The sequence below is a fragment of the Gopherus evgoodei genome, chromosome 2 (assembly GCF_007399415.2).
Source record: "Gopherus evgoodei ecotype Sinaloan lineage chromosome 2, rGopEvg1_v1.p, whole genome shotgun sequence".
Classification (NCBI taxonomy): domain Eukaryota; kingdom Metazoa; phylum Chordata; order Testudines; family Testudinidae; genus Gopherus; species Gopherus evgoodei.
Window position 1 is genome coordinate 166,030,057 of NC_044323.1, and position 21,144 is coordinate 166,051,200.

A 21,144-nucleotide genomic window follows, 5' to 3' on the forward strand; every position below is an offset into this window, starting at 1 on the left:
ACTGACATTGGCTCTGGGTGTGCTGCAGCCAGACTAGAGCTGGTTGCCACCAGGCTACTTCCAACCTCCCCCTCTACTGGTACTTGTGTCTCAGCGGCGTCTTCCACAGCGTCCCACACCATGGGCTCCTCGGGATACTGAGCGAGCAATAAACTGGACAGCTCCTCGGGGTCCCTTTGTACCGGTAGACTTAAGGGCTCTTCCAGCGTCCAGTCTCCACAGATATGGCCAGTCCTCGGGTCGGTCGCAGGTGGCAGGAGTCACCCAGCAGGAGCTAGGGCATCAGCATCTTGCCTCTCCGTTGGCCAGGCAGCTTCTGAGCCCTGGGGCTGGGCTTTTATACTTCCTGCCCTGCGCCTTGTCCTCTGGAGGGCGGGCGCAGGCTCCAGCGACTCTGCCCACTTTGGAGTCTGTAGAGACCCGTCCCTCCCTGCAGCGGTGGGGAGCCAGGCCGCCTCATTACAGGCATCATGTCAGAATCCTGCTCCATCACACTAATCTTTAGCTGTGGTTTTGGCCCATTTAGCTACTCTCAGAGCATGTCTACGCTATAGCCACTACAGTGGCACAGCTATGATGCTGCCACTGTGGCACCATAGCGTGGACTCTTCCTACATCATGAAGGTTTTTCCATCAGTGTAGTTAAGCCACCTCTCTGAGACATGATAGCTTGGTAGGCCAGGGGTTAGGTTGACCTGAGAGTGAAATTTTTCACTTCCCTGACCAATGTGTCTAGGTTGCTAGAGTTTTTAAGTGTAAACCAGGCCTAAAACATCATAGAGTAATTAGCCTTGTACAAAGAGATAGAAGTATCAGGGGAATACATAGGTAAGTACAAGAGACAATTATGTTAAGACAGATTATCTCTTTCCTTGCTTTCCATGGGAAGGGATATTTTTATGTGCAGTACCTGGGTGATGTCCCCATCCTCTGTGACATCCTAACCATTTCTGCTGCATCAAATCCTGATGTCACTATAGAATATAATGATTTCAGGCAGGGGTTAAGCAGTAGAAGCTATTGAAATGCTTTTACTGCAGTTGTCCCAAAAGAGCGTTAATTGTTCCTAAATAGGAGTCTCCAAGCTGAGGACTAAAGGACTTGAGTGAACTAACTAGAAGCAGCTGTTCATGGCAGAGAAAATACCTTAAGCTGCCTGATCACAATAGTGGATGACATAACATTTTGTAATAAATATTACTATTAAATAATTAGTAATAAATAATAAAGTATATTGAAATGTTATTGCCCTGTTGGCTAATGTCTCTTGAATTATTAATGCAATAAAGTGAAGGTAATGATATAGTGACATAATCATAATGATGTAATGTTGTAAAAGTAAAAGATATAAATCTATAACATTCTTTAATAATATGACCTTTAAATGTTCAGTTTAAATGTTCAGTAGTGTGGTCTGATATCTGGATAATAAACAGTGCTACACAGATCTTTTAACATGCTGTAGAGAAGGTGTGTCTTTTTATGTACATACACACATTTTCTATAAGAATAATCAGAAAGCAGAAGTGGAAAAGTTCAAAGAGAAAGTAACACCAATATTTTAGTTGACACTCAGGCTGGTTGAAATTTTTGATGAGAAACAAGGTCAAATTTTTCATATAAAATTTTTGCCAAAAAAATTCACATTCCTAGTTCACACACAGCACTAGAAAGTTGGAAATTTAGAAAATTGAATCTAGTGAACCATCTTATATGTATAACTATGTTTAGATATTTATTGCAGGAGTCTGGTGGTGTGCTGCAAAGCCTAGGAACCCAAAATGCAAGTTAAGGATCAAATTAGGCCCTTTTATTTCTATGCTTTGGTAGTTCTGTCACAATATTAGGGTGAAGACTTGAGGTAAATGGGAGCTCATATTCTTACTTCACTGAGGCCAGAAATTGGCCCTTAGTTTAAATTATTAAGTTCTAACTTCATTTTGACTTTTTTTCCTTTCTAAATGGCCATTTATTTTACAATAATAAGTATTCATGCTAAGTAGCAAGCAGTCTTTTAATGTAATTCTTCAAGGGACTGACTCAGAACTCTTTGAAACTTCAGGGGCCTTTGGACCTGGCCACATTTTATCAAACCTGTATTCGCCTCCTTCCCGTCACCCCCAAAAATCTCCAGTTGATTTATGTTTTAGTGATGTAGATAAGACAAAATATTAAGAGAGGGAGAAAATTTGCCTTTTTTAATAGACTTATATATATTGGTCTGAAAGGTAAGTTAGTGAAAAATGTTTCCCCATATATATTCCCTTGACACTCTTATTTTGAAATACAACACAGACCTCGTTGGAAAAATAGGATCTGTTACTTTTCAGTTTTTACAGTTGCTACCATGTACTAATATTTTAAAGCATTTCATGGAAAATGTAGTCAAAACACTAAGTGGCAAAAGCATGTCTATTTTTATTCAGTGCCCAAATTCTGTGTGCATTATGATTACATTTTACAAGAAACTGTTATAAAAACATGTGTTTTATTCACTCTGTCTTCCACAGTCATTAAATAGTATTTCAGGAAAACTTAGATGCTTGTATAATGTTTTGGTGCTGAGAATATACGGAGTTTTCTTACAAATAAATACTAGATATCTGCTATCCAAAAGGGGGAGCCATAGCATTATGCTTTATTTTTCAATTTTATGTGCCTGTATACTTGCATACTGTTTTTGTTGTATTTTCAGTGTAAACATTCATTTTGCTTTGATGTTTTTGTTCTTATGTATTTATATAGACAAGCAACACAGTACTAATAATTTAACCAGTTCATTGATCTAGTGGTTTTAACTAGAATTGTGTGAAAAAGTCACATTGAATGTCAAACACACTTGAATGAAAGGAAAAAATATCCATTATCTTATTATAAGACAGAGGACTGGGAGTCAAAAGCTCTTTCTGGTTTTCTGGACTACGCCAGACTCCTCTTATGTGACTTTGAAAAAGTCACTTTGTCTCTTTCTGCCTCAGTTCCCCTTCTCTGAAATGGAGAAAAATAATACCAGAGGTGGTGGTGGTTGTGGGGCCAAATATATATATATATAATATATATATATTTACAGAGCACTGTTAGATTTTTTTGGATGGAAGGTGCTACAGAAGTATCAAGTATTATTATTTCTAAAATGAGACTTTACTTTGAGGCAAATTGTATCCACAAATCTCTACCCACACTCTGAGAAATTTACCAAACATAAGCCAGGATTGTTCTTTCAGCTAGGATGCCAGTAAACAATGGTGTCTGCCTTTTAGGAATACACTAAAAAAGTAGATAGATGTATAGTACTTCCTTAACTTCTTCAGGAGATTCCCTTTGTTCTCTCCTAAGAGCTACTCCTACTTTTAGTGACCTCCAGAATACCCCTATAGATAAGAAAAGGTATCCTGCAACTTTTAACAAAAGAGGGGGTGGTGACAGGATGGACCCCTGAGTTGTCAATTGGACATTTGGTTGCCCCTTTTGAAAACTGATGAATTACAATGTAGGTTTGGTTTAAAAATTTATTTGAGAAGCAAACTCTGGCTGGTTTGTACATCACTCATTCCTGATTCTCTTACAATATATTTACATATCATTTTAAAGGTCTTCCATGGTGCTGCATGGTGTGTTTGATAAAAACAACAGTTCACAGACAAACAATGAGGAGTCCGTGTGGTAGCTTAGAGACTAACACATTTATTTGGGCATAAGCTTTAGTGGGCTAGAACCCACTTCATCAGATAAATGGAGTGGAAAATACAGGAGCAGGTATAAATATATGAAAAGATGGGGGTTGCTTTACCAAGTGAGGTCAATCAACAAGATAAATAAATTAACAGCAGGATACCAAGGGAGGAAAAATAACTTTTGAAGTGGTAAGAGAGTGGCCCATTACAGACAGTTGACAAGAAGGTGTGAGTAACAGTAAGAATAAATTAGTATTCAGGAAATTAGGTTTAGGTTTTGTAATAACCCAAACATTCCCAGTCTTTATTCAGGCCTAATATGAGGGTATCCTGTCTGCAAATTAATTCCAGTTCTGCAGCTTCACTTTGGAGTCTGTTTTTGACTTTTTGAAGCTTCCTACCAACACTACATTCTCAAGAGAGATTCTGGGTAGTCAGGAGCCCAGGGACATAGCAAGAGAGACAGGCACTGAGCAGAAGAGGACTGCCGGCTCATAGGGTTCCTGGGCCCAAATCAAGTACAGCAGGTGGACCTGCATTCACCACTGGCACAGAGTTTGGCTGACCACTTTCTGGAGATGGCATTTGGACAGTGGTCTTGGACTCTGTAACCCCAGAGGTGGTGGGCTAAATGGGGACCTGGCCAGAAAGCCAAGTTACCAGAAGAAAAACTATTGCAGAATGAGCAACTCTAATATTAACATGATACAATATTGAGTCCCCTCTTAAAAATCAGAACAGCAAGCTGACCACATCCATCAGTGCCATTCATCTCTCTGAGTTGGCTGTGCATGTGCATGTGAAGGCCTCCCTCTTCATATGGATCTAGTGAGGTGGCTCATACCTCACTAGATCCATATGAAGAGGGAGGCCTTCACATGCATACCTTCTTTTTACATGGAAACTAGTGAAATCCTTAATGAATGTCTGGGATCTGCATTGTTGGAGGGGGAGGAGTTGATGGGATGAGGTTGGGAGTGGTGACACATGTTGTCAGTCCTCTAGTCATGTGTGTACCTCACCTAAAAAAAAGATATTAGCGCCTCTCCCCCTCCCGTTTTAATACGTTTCAATTTTAGGAGGAGGTTTCTACAGCCTAGGAAGAGTCCCTGAAGGTGGAGCTTCACTGCCAGGGAGGTGGGAGACCCCTGCCAGGAGCCCAAACCAGTGTAGAAACACATGACCTTTACATTGATGGTCATGGCTTCCCACAGATGCACAAGGTTTGTGCTGGGGACCCCCACCCTTTTCTTGGGTGAAGACAGAAGCTGTGCCCCTCTTCCTCAAAGGACAATGTGAGAGATCCCCATGAGGAAATACTTACAGAAATTTCCCTTACTGGGATCATTCCTCTGCCCTTTATCCTGAGAGGGGACAATCTGACCCTCCATGTGGAAGGTCTCCTGATTATTTTACCACTATAGAGTGGATTACATCACTGAATTAACTGTAAGGAACAAAATAGTCAGATACATAGATGGACATAATTTGTTGGGTAAGAGTCAACAGGATTTTTGTAAAGGGAAATCACGCCTCACCAAAATACTAGAATTCTTTGAGGTGGTCAACAAGCACATGGACAAGGTGATCCAGTGGATATACTGTACTTAGGTTGTCAGAAAGCCCTTGACCAGATCCCTCACCAAAGGCTCTTAAGCAAAGTAAGCAGTCATGGAATAAGCAGGAAGGTCCTCTCATGGATTGGTAACTGGTTAAAAGATGAGAAACAAAGGGTAGGAATAAACGGTCAGTTTTCAAAATGGAGAGAGGTAAATAGTGGTGTCCCCCAGGATCCGTACCGGGCCCAGTCCTATTCAACATATTCATAAATGATCTGGAATAAGGGGTAAATAGTGAGGTGGTAAAATGTGCAGATGATATAAAACTTCTCAAGTTATTTAAGTCCCCGGAAGACTGCAAAGAGCTGTAAAAGGATCTCTCAAAACTGAGTGAGTGGACAACAACATGGCAGATGAAATTCCATATTGATAAATGCAAAGTAATGCACATTGGAAAACATAATCCCAACTATACATATAAAATGATGATGTCTGAATTATCTGTTCCTACTCAAGAAAGAGATCTTTAAGTCATTGTGGATAGTTCTCTGAAAACATCCACTCAATGTGCAGTAGCAGTCAAAAAAGTGAATAGAATATTGGGAATTATTAAGAAAGGAATAGATAATAAGACAGAAAATATCGTATTGCCTCTACATAAATCTGTGGTACGCCCACATCTTGAATACTGCATGCAGATGTGGTTGCTCCATCTCCAAAAATATATATTGGAATTGGAAAAGGTTCAGAAAAGGGCAACAAAAGTGCTTAAGGGTGTGGAACGGCTTCTGCATGAGGAGAGATTAATAAGACTGGGACTTTTCAGCGTGGAAAAGAGACGACTAAGGGGGGGGATATGATTAAGGTCTATAAAATCATGACTAGTGTGTACAAAATAAATAAGGAAGTGTTATTTACTCCTTCTCATAACACAAGAACTAGGGGTCACAAAATGGAATCACTAGACAGCATTATTAATAGACAGAAAGAATTATTTCTTCACACAACACACAGTAAACCTGTGATCCTCTTTGCCAGAGGATGTTGTGAAGGCCAAGATTATAAGAGGCCAAGACCCAAGAACTAGATAAATCCATGGAGGGTAGATCCATCAATGGCTATTAGACAGGATGGGCAGGGATGGTGTCTCTAGCCTCTGTTTTCCAGAAAATGGGAATGACAGCAGGAAATGGATCACTTGATGATTACTTGTTCATTCCCTCTGGGCTACCTGGCATTGGCCACCGTCGGAAGATAGGATACTTGGCTAGATGGACCTTTGGTCTGATCCAGCATGGCGATTCTTATGTTATTATGTAGGCTTTATGGCAAAGGAGAGTTTTGAGAAAGGATTTCAAGATCATTAATGAGGTAGCTTTGTGGATGTTTATGGGAAACACATCCCAAACTTGTGAGATATCATGGGAGAAAGCATCAAGGTACTTAGTTGAAAATTTAACAAGTGGGCAATGGAGGCTGACATCATAGGTACAATCAGAGGCAATCGTTGATAACTGAATAGTGAATGAGAGGTGAGAGGAAGTATGACACTGAAGGGCCTTGAAAGTGAAAACAAGTAGATTATGTTTGATGCAGAAGAAAATGAGGCGCCAGAGGAGGAATTTAAAGAGATGGGTAACATGGTCAAAGTGACTTGTATGTCCTTTAGGTGGTTGCTTCTCATCTGCAGACCAAGAGAATATTCTTTGAGCAGTACTTGTGAAGATCCTGCTTGCTTCTTTGTCATATTCTCACTGGGTTATTCACATCCCAAGAGGCAAATGGGTTTGCTGTCCAATTGTAATAGCTTTTCTGCATCATCTATTTGAGGATCATGATCTGAAAGCACTTTTTCAGAAATCCTGCATCACAGAGATACATTTCATATAATGAATCATTGTTTCATTAAGAAAATCTCATCACAAAGGCTGTATGGTACTTGGTGAAGATATAAAAGTCCTTTAAATTGTTGTGATCAATATGTGACATACTGAATATTTCATAGACATATCTGCAATCTGTTTATTCATATGGACTCATTAATGTATTCCTCTGGTTCTCTCTTGCATATGCCCATACCCAAATGACCTTCATGGATGAGGTGTGCATTCCTTTTCCTATGCTGCGTGGAAGTTAATTTAATTATTTTTAAAATTACATTATCAACAACCATTAATCCAATATGAAATGATGCTGATCATCACTAGACATTTTTATTTCTTTCTTTATCTCCAGCTTTCCCTCAGGTATCATCGTTTTGAGAAATTTTAGTTCTCCACATTTTGGGGGGAGGAAATAAGCAAATACATTTTGAACAATAGCTTATCAGTGTTTATCTTCACATTGTAACTCTTATTGCATAGCAAATGTGGTTTACCTGAAACTGTTGGATGCTTTCCTCTGTTGAAAGCTGCAAATGCTTTTTGGTGCTACTTTGCTTCTTTGTATGCAGACAATTTTTTTTTCCTATTATCCACTATTGCATGACCCTACTCATTTATTTCACTGACTGACTTAATAACTTTAAATTCACCAAATATACTTACGACTGAAGATTTGGTCTTTCAGTGTAACTAGATTTTTTTTCCTCCTTCAGGGAGTAATACCTGGGATTTCCTCATGATTTAAACAAATCTACTGTGTGTCTTTGGTGCAACTGATTTAGTAAAACAAATCTTTAAATTGTTCTAGTTTATTATTTATATTTTGACTATATGAGATAAGACCTGCAGTATACATTTAATCACCTACAATTTTTTTCAAATTTTAATCCCTAATGCAGGCTGTTACCATACTCTGAGCAGTAAAACCAAGTGGTCTCACTATGCATTTTTATATTCACTTAACACTTGATAATGATAATCCCAGTTACTAGCAGTTTCTTTCCGATGCAAATTCCTAAAATTTTACTTTTGTTTTCTCTACACCATTTACACCATTTTAGCAGAAAAGGGCTCTCTGGCTTTGTTTCCCAATGTATAAAAGTCAATTACTTTTGATTTCAAGAAAGGGCAATGCTTTTGATATTAAAGGATTATTATTTTTCATCAGCCAGTTATTCTCAGTGGGGATAAATGCAACATGGCAGAAGCTTGCTAATCTACACTTTGACAAACCATGCTCTTTATAACCAGCACAAAACACCTGGTGGTCCTCACAGCCTACCCCACCCACCTCTATCTCTGAGCACAGATTTAATAGCAGATGATGTAGTTATGTTTTACATTGCTAACACGTCACTATTTTTACAAAATAGGCTTTATAACTCATATATGTCTGTTCCTAAATGGCACAATATTTAGGAAATGTATTGACCCAGAGGGAGTTCAATAAAGATCAGTCCCTCGATGAGTTGCTGGATGTGTGTGTGTAGGGGGGTGCAGACTGCTCCTCATTGTGTATGTAGCCTGCTGTGGGGTCAGCCGAAGGACAAGGATATGACATTGTTCCTGGACATCGACATTTCTTTGGGGTGATGTGTTCCTACCTTGTATCTTTGACTGAGGAATGTGTGATTGTCTTTTAGCTGCACATAAGAAAATGACTGTTGGTAAATGCAGATGGTAGTGGATAGCTTTTTATTATTAATGCCTATAATCCTCTATTTACCCAGGGAACAAGATATAGTATAGCACAGATACCAGCTTTAATAGCTTCCTACGCTATTCATCATGTCTCAGTCTTGATCTCTGTGGACCAGTTTTAGCAGGTCTATTTGTGTATTGATCTCTGCTGATATTCCCACAGTCCAGTGGTGTGTTTTGTGATGGAAACATTTGCCAAATAGGAACACAATTAATGTCACCTGCCTTGTTTTTATTACATAGAAAAATCTAATTGCAATTAATTGGGAGGAGTCACAGAAAAATAAAATACATTATTAAAAAAAACAACATTGCATGGGTTACTATTCTCCCTCCTTTCTTCCCAGGACCACCAAAATATTAGAGATTGTCTTGGTCATTTGCTAACATTTGCATTCAAATTTTAAAAGGGCATTTCAGTAGAAAATAACACAGACATTTCTGGCTCTGGGTGCACCAAGGTGTAGGCAGTAGATTTGTAATTCACCACAAGAAGAGACCAGTCTGCCTGACTGGCCCCTCGAGGAAATGAAGTGGAAGGAATTCACTCTTCTTCAGATAGGGATTTAGCAAATACCTGTTGTTTCGCAGAGATGATATGAAATTGGAGAATTAATGATGCTTATCTCTGAACCTTTTCAGGTATATCCATACTGCATCATTGTTCTTTAGAGTGAGCCTGAGTCACTGGTACCTCTCTAAGAAACAGATTCAGAACTAACCTATTGGTTGGAGTAGATGATGTGCTAGCTGTGATGAGTCAGGATATATTCAGTCCAATTATTGACCAAGCAGTATGGCATAAAGGATACAGAACTGGACTGGCAGAAGACTGGGTTCTATTCCTAGCTCCAGCACTTGGTCTACTATATTTTTGGGGGCAAGTTGCCTCTCTGTGCCTCAGTTTCTGTGCTAGTGATTCCCAGACCTGTGAGCCACTGTGTTACCACCTCAGCAAGTGCCAGCTTTGCTGTTGCTAAACTATGTATCAGTTTCCTGAGACATCATCTTGTCTGCCTTGCCAGCAAACTCTTCAGGACTCTGCCCATCCAAACCTTGCCTAGCAGGTAACAGTCAGGGAACTCTAATTCACAAATTTCCCAGACATCTGTTTGCAGTACTCAGCCTCTCTCGCAAACCTTTATCGAATTTCCAGCACCCTTAAAGAGACTGTATACAACAGTTTATTAGCTGGGATTCACAAACCCTCCACTTCAAACAAAACACCGAGTGGTTTATCAAAAAAGTAGAACAAGTTTATTAACAAAAAAGGCATAGGATTAAGTGATACCATGTAGAAAGAATAAATATAAAAATGGTTACAAACAAATGAAACTAAAATGTGCTTCTAAGATTAAAACTTAACTTAATTGGCTCTAGTTCTTGTTCAAGATGTCTTCCCTACTTACAGCAGCTTCTCCAGCATGGCTGGCTATTCCAGCCAGGATCCACCCTTAGAGAATGATAGTGCTGGTTTCTTTGTTTCCTCAAGAGGTAGCTAACTCTAGGGTAGGGGTTCCCAAACTTGGTTCATGGCTTATTCGGGGTAAGCCCCTGTCAAGCCGCAAAAAGCTTTGGTTAATTGATTGCCCACAGGTACGGCCGCTCGTGGGTCCCAGTGGCCGCAGTTCACCATTCCCAGCCAATAGGAGCTGCGGGAAGCAGTGGCCCAGCCTGCGCCCCTTCCCGCAGATCTCTCTGGCCAGGAACAGCAAACGGTGCACCACAGGGAGTGGCGAGCAGCCGTACCTGCGGATGCTCAAGTAAAAAAAATGTCTTGCAGCCTGCCAGGGGCTTACCATGAACAAGTCGTGAACCAAATTGGGAACCTCTCCTCTAGGGGTTTGCGATCTCTCTCTCTCTAGTCCAGTAAACCTTTAAAATATATGCTTCTGCGGTATTGGCCTCTTTTATTTGGCTGGAGAAAATCTGATTATCAGCCTCCTCCCCCCCCGCAAAGTGTCAGGTTTAAAAACATTTTAGTCTCATATTTCCAGCACATCTGTAAAGATTTTTGTGGGTTAACCATACATACATCACACAAGAATATTAATAATCAGTGATTTATTAGTTTATACATGATATATTACATACCATCTTTGGGGTAAATATCATGACAACAGTATCATCTGGCATTGAGATGCTCTTAGGGACACAATTTCCTCATGTATGAAATGGGGGATCATAATCCTGACCTTCTTTGTAAAGGGCTTTGAGATTTACTGATTAAAAGTGCTATATAAGAACTAGGTATTATTATTAACAAATTGTGTTATTAATCTTTTAAACTTTCTCCTTTTGCACTGATAGTGTGTGCAGAGCAGCTATTCCCCTGGGATTTCCTCTTTGATATTTATTAGTCTGGGCTTGCTGCTCAAGGCTGCACACCTGAGGTAGCAAGCAGATTTTTCCCTTAGCCCAAAACAACTAGCCATCTCACCATAGTCTGATCCTGGCTAGGATATATTCCATAGGGATTTTGTCATGCCAGTGGATTATGATGCAAGTACATGCATGGTTTACATGCCATGCATACATTACAAACATATTTTTACCACAGTCACCAGAAGTTCAGGATTGATTTCTTTCCTACTAACTGCTCAGGCTGACTAGCATGAAATTTAATTTGTGCTAATCAACTTGAGGTGAGGGGAGCAGAAAATTTATTTGGCTCATTTATTTTCCATTACTGCAGCAATCTTCCCCTTACTTATATCCCTTAATAGAATGTTTTACATAGCAGCTTTCATACTTTATAAAGCAGAGGCTCAGGCACTACTGATGCAAACACTGTGTAGACAAACTGTCTAGCTGTTAAGCTTTCAATAGTGGATCACTTAGCCCCTACAATAGTGCAGCATTCCATAGTACTGCACCGAAATCAGGGCTGGATTAAGGTAATCCAGGACCATAGGCACAGGACAATTTGAGGCCTCCTGTGGCTTTACCCCTGCAGAGCTGCTCTCATACTCCTGGAGTGGCAGTGCGAAGGTACTCTTAGGAGACAGTGGCATGGTACTCTCCTGTCCCTTTAGGAGAGGTACCAGGGCCCCTTCCTCCCTTTGTGAATGGAAGAGGTGGGCCTCTTATTATTTACTGAAGTAGCCTGGATGTATATGTTTTGGTGGGTGAAGAAGTACCCAATGCTCTCTTCTTCTCCTGCCCCGTGTAGAGTTCCCTGTAGGGACAGTGCTGGCATGGCCCTCCAGGGCAGTAGATCTTGGAGATAACACCCTATTGAGATATGTGCATCAGTTCGTGCTTCTCAGAGCTGTTGTATCAGGCTGTCTGCAGTCTAAGCAGATGTTACTGCATTGGTTACATTTGGTTCATATTTTTCAAGTTTTTCTTCAAAACCATGAAGCAAGGAATTTACTTAGAAAGAAAGAAAGAAAGAAAGAAAGAAAGAAAGAAAGAAAGAAAGAAAGAAAGAAAGAAAGAAACTCTCATTTTCCATCATAATAAATAGGACTTTAGGCTTGGGCCTATGGTGCCTATGCCTTAATTCAATCCCAGACAAAATGTAAACTTTGAGCATAAATACTGCTCTTGGTTAAGAATTTAAAAACCATACAGATGCCTTTTTCCATCTGCAAGGAAGTGTTTAGGGTCATTACAGTACAGATTTTGTCTTTATAACTTGAGAACATCACTAACATGGTGCTATCAGCCATTTTTGTGCAGCTTTGCAAGGAGTTAAAGATAGCCGATAACCTGTGTTAGAGCACAATGGAATATCTGGAGAGCCATTGGGTACATTTCAACCTACAAGTAATTTTCAAACAAATCATTTAAAAATCAATGGGTTTCAGGGAAAACTATTGTTATCTAAAATTGGTGTGTCTGTCTAGCCACAAAATACCTGAGTGGCATATGCAATATGGGGCTGCTAACTAGTGCGTAGGCTCTTATTTGGGACATATCTTGTTCAAATGTAGCCATTAATTTGTTTTTTGTAAAAGGGAAAGTAGCAGTGACTAGAGACGATGTTGGCAGGGGTTTGCACTCGAATGCCAAGGTGTTTCAGTCCTGATTTATAGCAACTTTGATAGCCCACTGTTGAGCCATTATTTACCTAGATTCATCTTTTTAAGAATTACATCAAATTGTGTGGCATTTTGGTAATGTGCTAATGCCCACTAGTTATTAGGATGTGCCATAATTTGGGCTCAATCACTGATCTCCAGATGGGAAAGGATAATTCACTAATGTGTGCGTAGACTGATGATTATGATGTGGTGTAGGGTATATGGCAGGGTTACTCAAGCAGTTTTCACCGCTTGTGTAGGGAAAGCCCCTGGCAGGCCAGGCCGGTGTGTTTACCTGCCCCATCCACAGGTCCGGCCGATCGCGGATCCCCCTGGCAGTGGATCGATCGCTGCTCTGGGCCAATGGGAGCTGCTGGAAGCAGAGGCGCCGCGGATGGACATGCAGACGGGGCAGGTAAACACACTGGCCTGGCCCTCCAAGGGCTTTTCCTACACAAGCGATGACCCCTTTTTGAGAAACCCTGGTATATGGTGAGGCAAGACAGAATGTAGTGCTTGTTAGGTTTTGTAATGATTCTTGAATGGCATATTTGCACTAATGTTCATTAATATTTTAATTAATGGCAAAGGGTGCTTAGAAGCCAAGACAAGCATCCTTGTGTTGTATTGAGTTCCAAATAAATAATGAATCTCTGGTGCTGACAGACCCCTTCTCATCAACCTTGCAACCCCCAAAAGGGACACTTTTGCCATTACTGAATAATCACATTAAAGCAGAAGTTCTCAAACTGTGGTCTCTTGTTCTCTGGTGGGTCATGGAGCACTTGCAGGTGCTTTGCAGAAAGTTGCCTGCTCACATGTGGCCGGTGCTACCTGTCCTTATTCCCAGATACTAAATTATATTAAAAGGCAGCTAAAAGTATATTTAATACTTTTGTTAATATTCCTTTGACATGTTGACAGTTGCATGTTTGCCACAGGGATGTTATGATACCATGGATAGGAAGGAGGTACCTGGGGGATTGTGAATGAAAGGGTAGGTGATGCCTGAAGCAATCTCAGTATTAAAATGTGATCCATGCTATGAAAATGTTTGAGAACCACTGTTTTGAAGTGATGTGTGTTCCTTGTCTTGTTAATAATAATAAAAATAATAAAAAAAAATAGATTTCTAGCTCTTTCTAACATGCTATGCCTATAGAACTCAAATTGTTTTACAAAAGAAGTGACAAGGTTGGGAATCCACTGGGCCACACTGCCTTCTACAGAAAGATATAAATGTCACCAAAAATGTGTTTTAGACATGAAATATGAGGTGTCTCACATAGATTGTAAACTCTTTGGGGCAGAGGACCATCTTTTGGCTTTGTGCCTAGCACAATAGTGTCTTGCTCCTTGACTTGGGCTCCTACGCACTAACCACAATATAGATTCTAAATAATAATAATAATGAATATAATAAAAAAGGATCAGAAATAAACATTATTGTCTTGCACTGATTATTTCCTTCAGGCTCATATAATTTGTGGATTATTTATTTATTTTATTTTATTTTGCATAGGGATATAAAGGTTAGACTTATTTCAGATATTGAAAAAAAGGGGAAAAATATCTTCCACAATGTGATATTTATTATTACTCCATGTGACAGGATCGTGCATTATTCTAGTCAATGAGAGGTCATTTTAAACAGCCAGATTCTGCAACTCTTTCTTACAATGTCTGGTCTGTACTCACAAAGGTAATTCTATTGGCTTCAGCGGGACTACTCTGATTACTAAATCCTACTCAATGCAAGAAAGTGCTGAAGAATCTGGCAGAATCTCTATATTGCCTTCTGATAAATAAGATTATAGAAACCTGCTTTTGAAAAAACAGGTTTTACAAGAGGCTATGGGTAATGCAAGGTCAGATTGATTTCCACAGGTTTCATTGATGACACATTCAAATAAACAGACAAAACAGGTAGATGAGAAGGAAAGGAAGCAAGAAAGCGAGCATGTGTTGATAATATCAAATGGGATATTCGCTTTACCAAATTATGATGAAGAGCAGCATGAATAAGTAAATAGATTCACTGTTTGACAGAAGTCGCATTCTAAAATACTAAGGAAACCTATTTTAGTCTGGTGCCTACTTTCACCTAAACTTGATTTTTTTTAATCATTCCTTCCAGGATGTTGCCTGAACCATGCTTGGCTCAATAAGAATGACAAGTTCCACCCATGACCTGGGATTATGTTAATTCATTAAATTTATATCTCACCAGTTGACTAGCACCTTCTGATCATATCATAATATGAAAATGCTGGATTTTAAAATAATCCAATTTGCTTTCATAATATCTAGGCATTATGTCTTTTATCTCAAATCAGATGTAATGGATGAATGGCTTTCACCTCCTCATCAAGAGGTGAATAACATATTGAATGATGGAGAAAGGGGGAAAATGGAAGATATTAACTATGCTGATAATTTGATATGAAGATTTTAGAGTCTGATACAAGGTATGCCTTTTAATTTGTGTTTATGAACAGTTATACTCTCAGACTCACTGATTTTTTATTGTTAAGACATGCCAAAAAGTGTGTTATTCATCAGCAGAAAATGTGGGGTTTTGGATCAACTCATTACCCGTGAAATTGATTTTCAATTTCCAAAACTAATGGGATAAATGAAATACGCCTGTATAAACTGTCAGATGGCATAGATACTGAGAGGCAGATACTCAGCTGGTGTAAACTGATGTCAGTTGGCTTCAATGGAACTATTATGATTTGTACCAGCTGAGTATTTGCCCCTAAGAATAATATTGAGAAGGTCTACTGGTATAGTTAATGATAACTTCATTTTCCTTTAACAAACATGGATACATTACCTATACTTTTTTTCTCTTTCAGTGGTGTTAGACCACTGTGCAGACTTCAACAGCTCTTCTTCCAGGTGCTTAAATGAGCCATTTACAAATATTTTATGTGTCTGAGAGAAAATTTGGGTCTCTGTACAATGACATATGTTTTTTTTCTTCCTTTGAGTAAGAACTGTGGGGTCAGAACAATGTGGATAACATTTAATAGCCGACAAATGTACACTCACACATTTGAGTCTTTATAATTTGGCATTTTTGAAATCAGTAGTTTATAACAACAAAGCCACAATGATGCCATGTTTGGGACAGGGAAAATTGGGTCTAAAATGCAAGATGTCCCTTATATTCTAGATACCCTGTTAGCAAAATGTATGAAATCTAAATAGGAAGCTGCATTTCACTGGTTTCAGAATACATACTGTGTCATGCGTGGGAAGTTGCTGTGCATTCCCATATTGCTGCTATAGAAACATTGTTTTGAAATAATAGATTTCATAAGAGACAATATAATAATTAAAGAGAAGATTTTTATCATGTAAAGGCAATGTTGTAATGGATAAGATATTGGAGTGGAGATGCTGCTTGCATTCCTAACTCTGCCGCTGACTTGCTGTGTAATCTTGACCAAGTCAGTTTAGCTTCTGGTGTGTCAGTCTTCCCACCTGTAACATGGGGATAGTGCTACTTCTCTTGTTTTGTCAGGCCCCTTGAGATACATGGATGAAAAGTTCTATATAAGAGCTAAGTCAGTATAATAAACTTATAGTACTTTTCACTAATAGATCTCAATGCACGTCACAATCTATCAGTATTTATTCTCACAACAACTCTTTGAGTAGAAAAATGCTACTATCCCCATTGTACAGATGGTGAATTGAGGCACAGAAACTTGCCTGAACTGTCACAGGAAGTCTGCGGCAGAGCAGGGAACTGAGCCTGGATTTCCCAAATCTTAGGCTAGTGTCATAAACACTGAATAATTCTTCCTCTCTATTATTATTAGAAAATGAGACATGCCACTCCTTTCCATACAGGATTGAACAATTATTTGTCTCTAGCACTTTCTCAGTCTTGAACTTTCTTCTAAGCTGTACCTATATATACATAGTATTTTCTGTGGCCCTTATCCTCCCTTTATTGAAGTCAGCGATAAAATTCTCATTAAATTCCATGGAATCCCAAGGAGCAGAGCTTAGGTCCATTAGAATTGACATGAACAGTCATCTGATCAAAATGGTACTTTCTTGTTTAGTCACTCAAGACAAAAATATAGTGGGCTTCTAATGTGAGAGGACTTTAAGTATAGATCTTTTTACCACTATCGATCCCTGAACGACAACACAATAATCTGTTATTTTTATCCTACAGCAAAATTTGCTATCATTTTGATATTTGTTTAAATGTGAAAGGAATGACTGCTTCTCCTCTTATTCTGTTTGTTCAGATTTGTGAGTCATTTCCCTTCACTTTATTTCTTCCTTTGGAGGGAATCTGGGTTTTAGTTTCCCAAAATTACTTTTCATAAACTCACACACACAAAATGCAGTCAGTTTCCATTCAGACATCCCTATTCATGTTCAAATATTTGTGCTACTCCAGATACCATTTGCATATATCACCTGCTGCAAGCCCTAGAAATTCAGAAGGCACTCTGATGAGAGTAGAAACATCTTTGTGTAGGTTTTTGTTTCAGTAGCATCCTACAGTTAAAAGTAGTACACACTGAGGAAATGGGGAATTAATACAATACTATCCCAATTCCAGGCTTGTTCAGCTGATTTTCCATGAGCACAAGGTTTCTTCATGAACTGTGAGAATTTTTACACAATGACTCTTTGAACATAACAGAGTGTTTATTTCCAATAAGGACATACCACATCACTGAGCACTTGGCAGAAGCTTGATTAGGAAGAAATAAAGACAGGATAGCCGTTCTGTATTTTAAAACAGCTGCTACAACTTTTGTGTCCTCCTAGAATCAAAGCAAAATACCAGAAATAATGTGCCTTTAAGGGTCATATCATGCCAGTTGTTGGCAGTATTCATCAGATGGAACTGAAATTAATCTACCACGTTTCATGTCCTGAACAAACTGATCTTCAGAGGAAATTTTGAACCATATTATTTACCACACCCACATCATACAGTTTTTGCCAGCTCAATACCTGTGACCTAGTGGCTGACTAGGTTTTCAGAAACCATTTCAATTTTTAAGGATTTCCAGACACAATCAGATGTTACTAGTAAGTTGTTTGGATCTATTCATAGCCTTATGAATGCGGTCTGAGTTAAGTAATTACTTTCTGTTTGGCACCTAAATTGGGGAACTAAATTATTCTCATTGGTTGATCTAATTATCATGGAGTATTTCTGCCAGCCCAACATAACTAACATCCTTGTTGACAAGCATTCAGATGAAAAAACTATGCACACCTCTATAAATAAGCTGTTATCCTGCAGTCTGGATATCTGGAATTTTGGTCTTTATTCATAATGGCCAATTCACCAGGCAAGTTATAAAGCTTCTGTGCAGAAAACATGAAGGAGTCTTAACATAAAATGTACAGAGACTAGGATATTATATTGCCACACTGTATTTTGTCTTTCAGTTTCTTTTTGTACCTATATAATACACATTGCATTTTATTAATATCCCTATTATAGCCTTTATTAAAATAATAATAGGTGTTATCCCTTCATGCACCCAAATGTATAACAGTTAACTGTGATTATTGAAATAATATTTGTCTGGTCCAAACATATCAAGAGAAAAACAGAGATGTGATAACTATATTGGGTATAACTTTGGTGGTTTACAATATTAAATAGAACAGACATGCTTTTCTCATTTAAGATGAGCATTATTCATCTTTTAAGGGACATGTTTTTGTTATAATTGTTTGACTGCATAACATGCCTCTTTATGTAAAAGTCTTATATTATTGCTAATAAAACATTACAGTAGGTGGCAATATGTTATGTAATCCCACCTTGAATCCAAACTACTAGATTGTAAATCCACATGGCAGTACCATATATTGAAATGCCATATCTCCATGTATAGCACCAAATGCACATTTATTACATTTACTACATTCCACCTGATGAGGTTCTAAATAGCAACAACAAAATGTAAAGCACAAGGTCTAAATGTTTAATTGTATATCTATTCATGTTTAAAATTTAATTAATATCCTTTATAGGGGCAAAAAAAAACCCACACCTGTCCTCAACAAACTCCACTATTATGACCAGTATCATTAATAGGGAAGATGTTTGACCCTACTAGCTAAGCTATTTTAAGTGCATGGCTTACCTGTGTCATAAGAAACTTGAAGTAAAGTACATTGCTCTGGGGCGTGAACTTGCTCATATTAAAGTCAACTGCAGTTTTGCTACTGACTTTACTAGGAGCAGGATTGGACTCCTGGTTGTAAACTTGTCTGCTGCAAAAGGATATTACCCTAAAGGAGCTCCTATTCTATTATCCTGACTCATTATCTTCAACTGTCTGCAAGAGGATAAATTGGTACAGTATGCACATTGCTACGGTATTCACACTACTACATTATTGCAAGGAATATTGATTTCCTTAACATTAGTATTCATCATTCTTTGTTTGAGACTTGTATGCTCACTGAAATTGAATTGATGTGATTGCATGTTTCTTGTATGTGTAAAAAATGTTGTTTATCAGATAATTGCATTCTGCAGGTTACTTTGAAGTCAAAATATCAACTGTGCCGTTCATTCTTTCTGCCTTGGTTTCTATCCAGTTTGCTGTTTCTAAATATCATGTTGGCTAGGTAGTTAGTTAGCACTTCTGGAAGTAGCCTTATAGTTTAAGCTGGCTGTCTTTGACTTGCTGCTCAGAATATCCCAAGGAGCATTACTTTTACCTCTCCAGGTCCCTGAACCTTATGCTAACAGTCATTTTAACTGACTGTCATTTTTTTCTGCTGTATCAACTACATATAGAGATATAGATTGCTCTATAGAGATAGGGATTTTTCTCACTCAAATCAATGGCTAAAACTTGCTTCTTGTTTATCCTTGTATTTAGAAATAATTCTGACTGTAACCTTTCAATAAAAATAGAAGTCAAAGATAGGGGGGATTGCAGCTAACACTCAGAAAAGGAGAGAGAATACCCTGCTTAAAAATGTTAGGATATACTGTTAAAATGCAAATAAAATAGAACTTCCTGTATGTTGACACCGTATAATAGCATAAAGCTTCCTAATATACATAAAGCAGTCTCTATGTATATGTTATAATATTCAAGAAAATTAACCAGGCATTGCAAGTTTTGTGTTTCAACTTTCAGTAGTCTATTACAATATTTTTTTATAACATCTTAAAATCCCTCTCCTCCCCCCCTTATTCCAGAAAATAAAATAAACCAAACCTGAACAGAAAAGGTAACAATCAAGGATCACTACTGCTTTGAACAAATTCTTTTAAAGAAAAGTTTCCACTTTTAGCTGCCAGTAATTTCAAGGCTAAAGTAAGTTAATCCTCTTACCTTATTCACCAATGTAAAGTGAATCTAGCTTGGCTCTGTGATGCACTGCTCAGTGCTGCTTCTCTGCCTGCTTTCCCTCTGCTGCCTGTTATAGTATCTCCACTGCTGGATGTACTTGCATCTAACTGGGGCTCCCTCTCTCCCAGAATCACTTTTAACTCAGGCAGGCAGGGAGCTGAAGCCAAAGGGACTCTCTATCTGATTGGTTTCCATTCAGTGCCCATGATTAATAAGAAACATCCCTCACACAGAGAGATATTGCTGCTGATGGAGCCGCAGTGCTCAACATGAGAAGGTTTGGGGCTGGGGGGAGTGCAGGCTTTGTCAGGCATACAGTGATTTGCAAGTGAATGCAGTGGGAGGCTACCGAAAGGAGGGCTTTGTCAAAGACCCCCTTTTGAGAGAATGAGCCTCCTGGTTTGAAGTCTCAGTTAATCAGTCCAGTTTAATCTGTTTTCAGTTTTAATAATAAAGGTGGAGGCATGTCTGTAACCTGTAAATCATCTGGAGAAAAGATGTACCCACATTATCTATCGTTGTGATTCAATGCCATTTGTGCACACACAAACACTGAAGAATTTGATATTATGTGGTGCCAGTGCAGGGACAAAAGATTTGAAGTTGAAAGAAGAAGAAGGTGAAGAAGGTCCCCCATCTATTCCCAAGTTTACAGCATTAGATTCATTTACAGAGATTAGTAAATGATGGGAGTGTTATTGTACCTCAAATGCATATAATGCCACATTATTAAGAATGTTTCACTTGTCATGGTTAAGAGTTTTAGCACAATTACTGATATATAGTTCTGCCAGCTAAGGATAAACAAATTTCCTGCTTCACAGTGCCGTCTGATTACCTACAGGGGACAGGAAGAAATCTCTGTTCCCCACTTCCTACCTCCCCCACTGTATAGCAGTACATGTTTAGCTAGATATGTTCTGATT

At 38.7% G+C, this 21,144-nt stretch overlaps 1 protein-coding gene across 1 annotated transcript in view; it reads right to left on the reverse strand.

The window, feature by feature from the left end:
- Nucleotides 1-20,356, reverse strand: part of CDH9 (cadherin 9) — a 125,606-nt gene extending 105,250 nt beyond the window's left edge. Inside the window, exon 1 of the mRNA XM_030552226.1 lies at nucleotides 20,201-20,356. The gene's annotated coding sequence lies outside the window, so the exon portion shown is untranslated. The remainder of the gene's footprint in view (nucleotides 1-20,200) is intronic.
- Nucleotides 20,357-21,144: the final 788 nt, after the last annotated feature.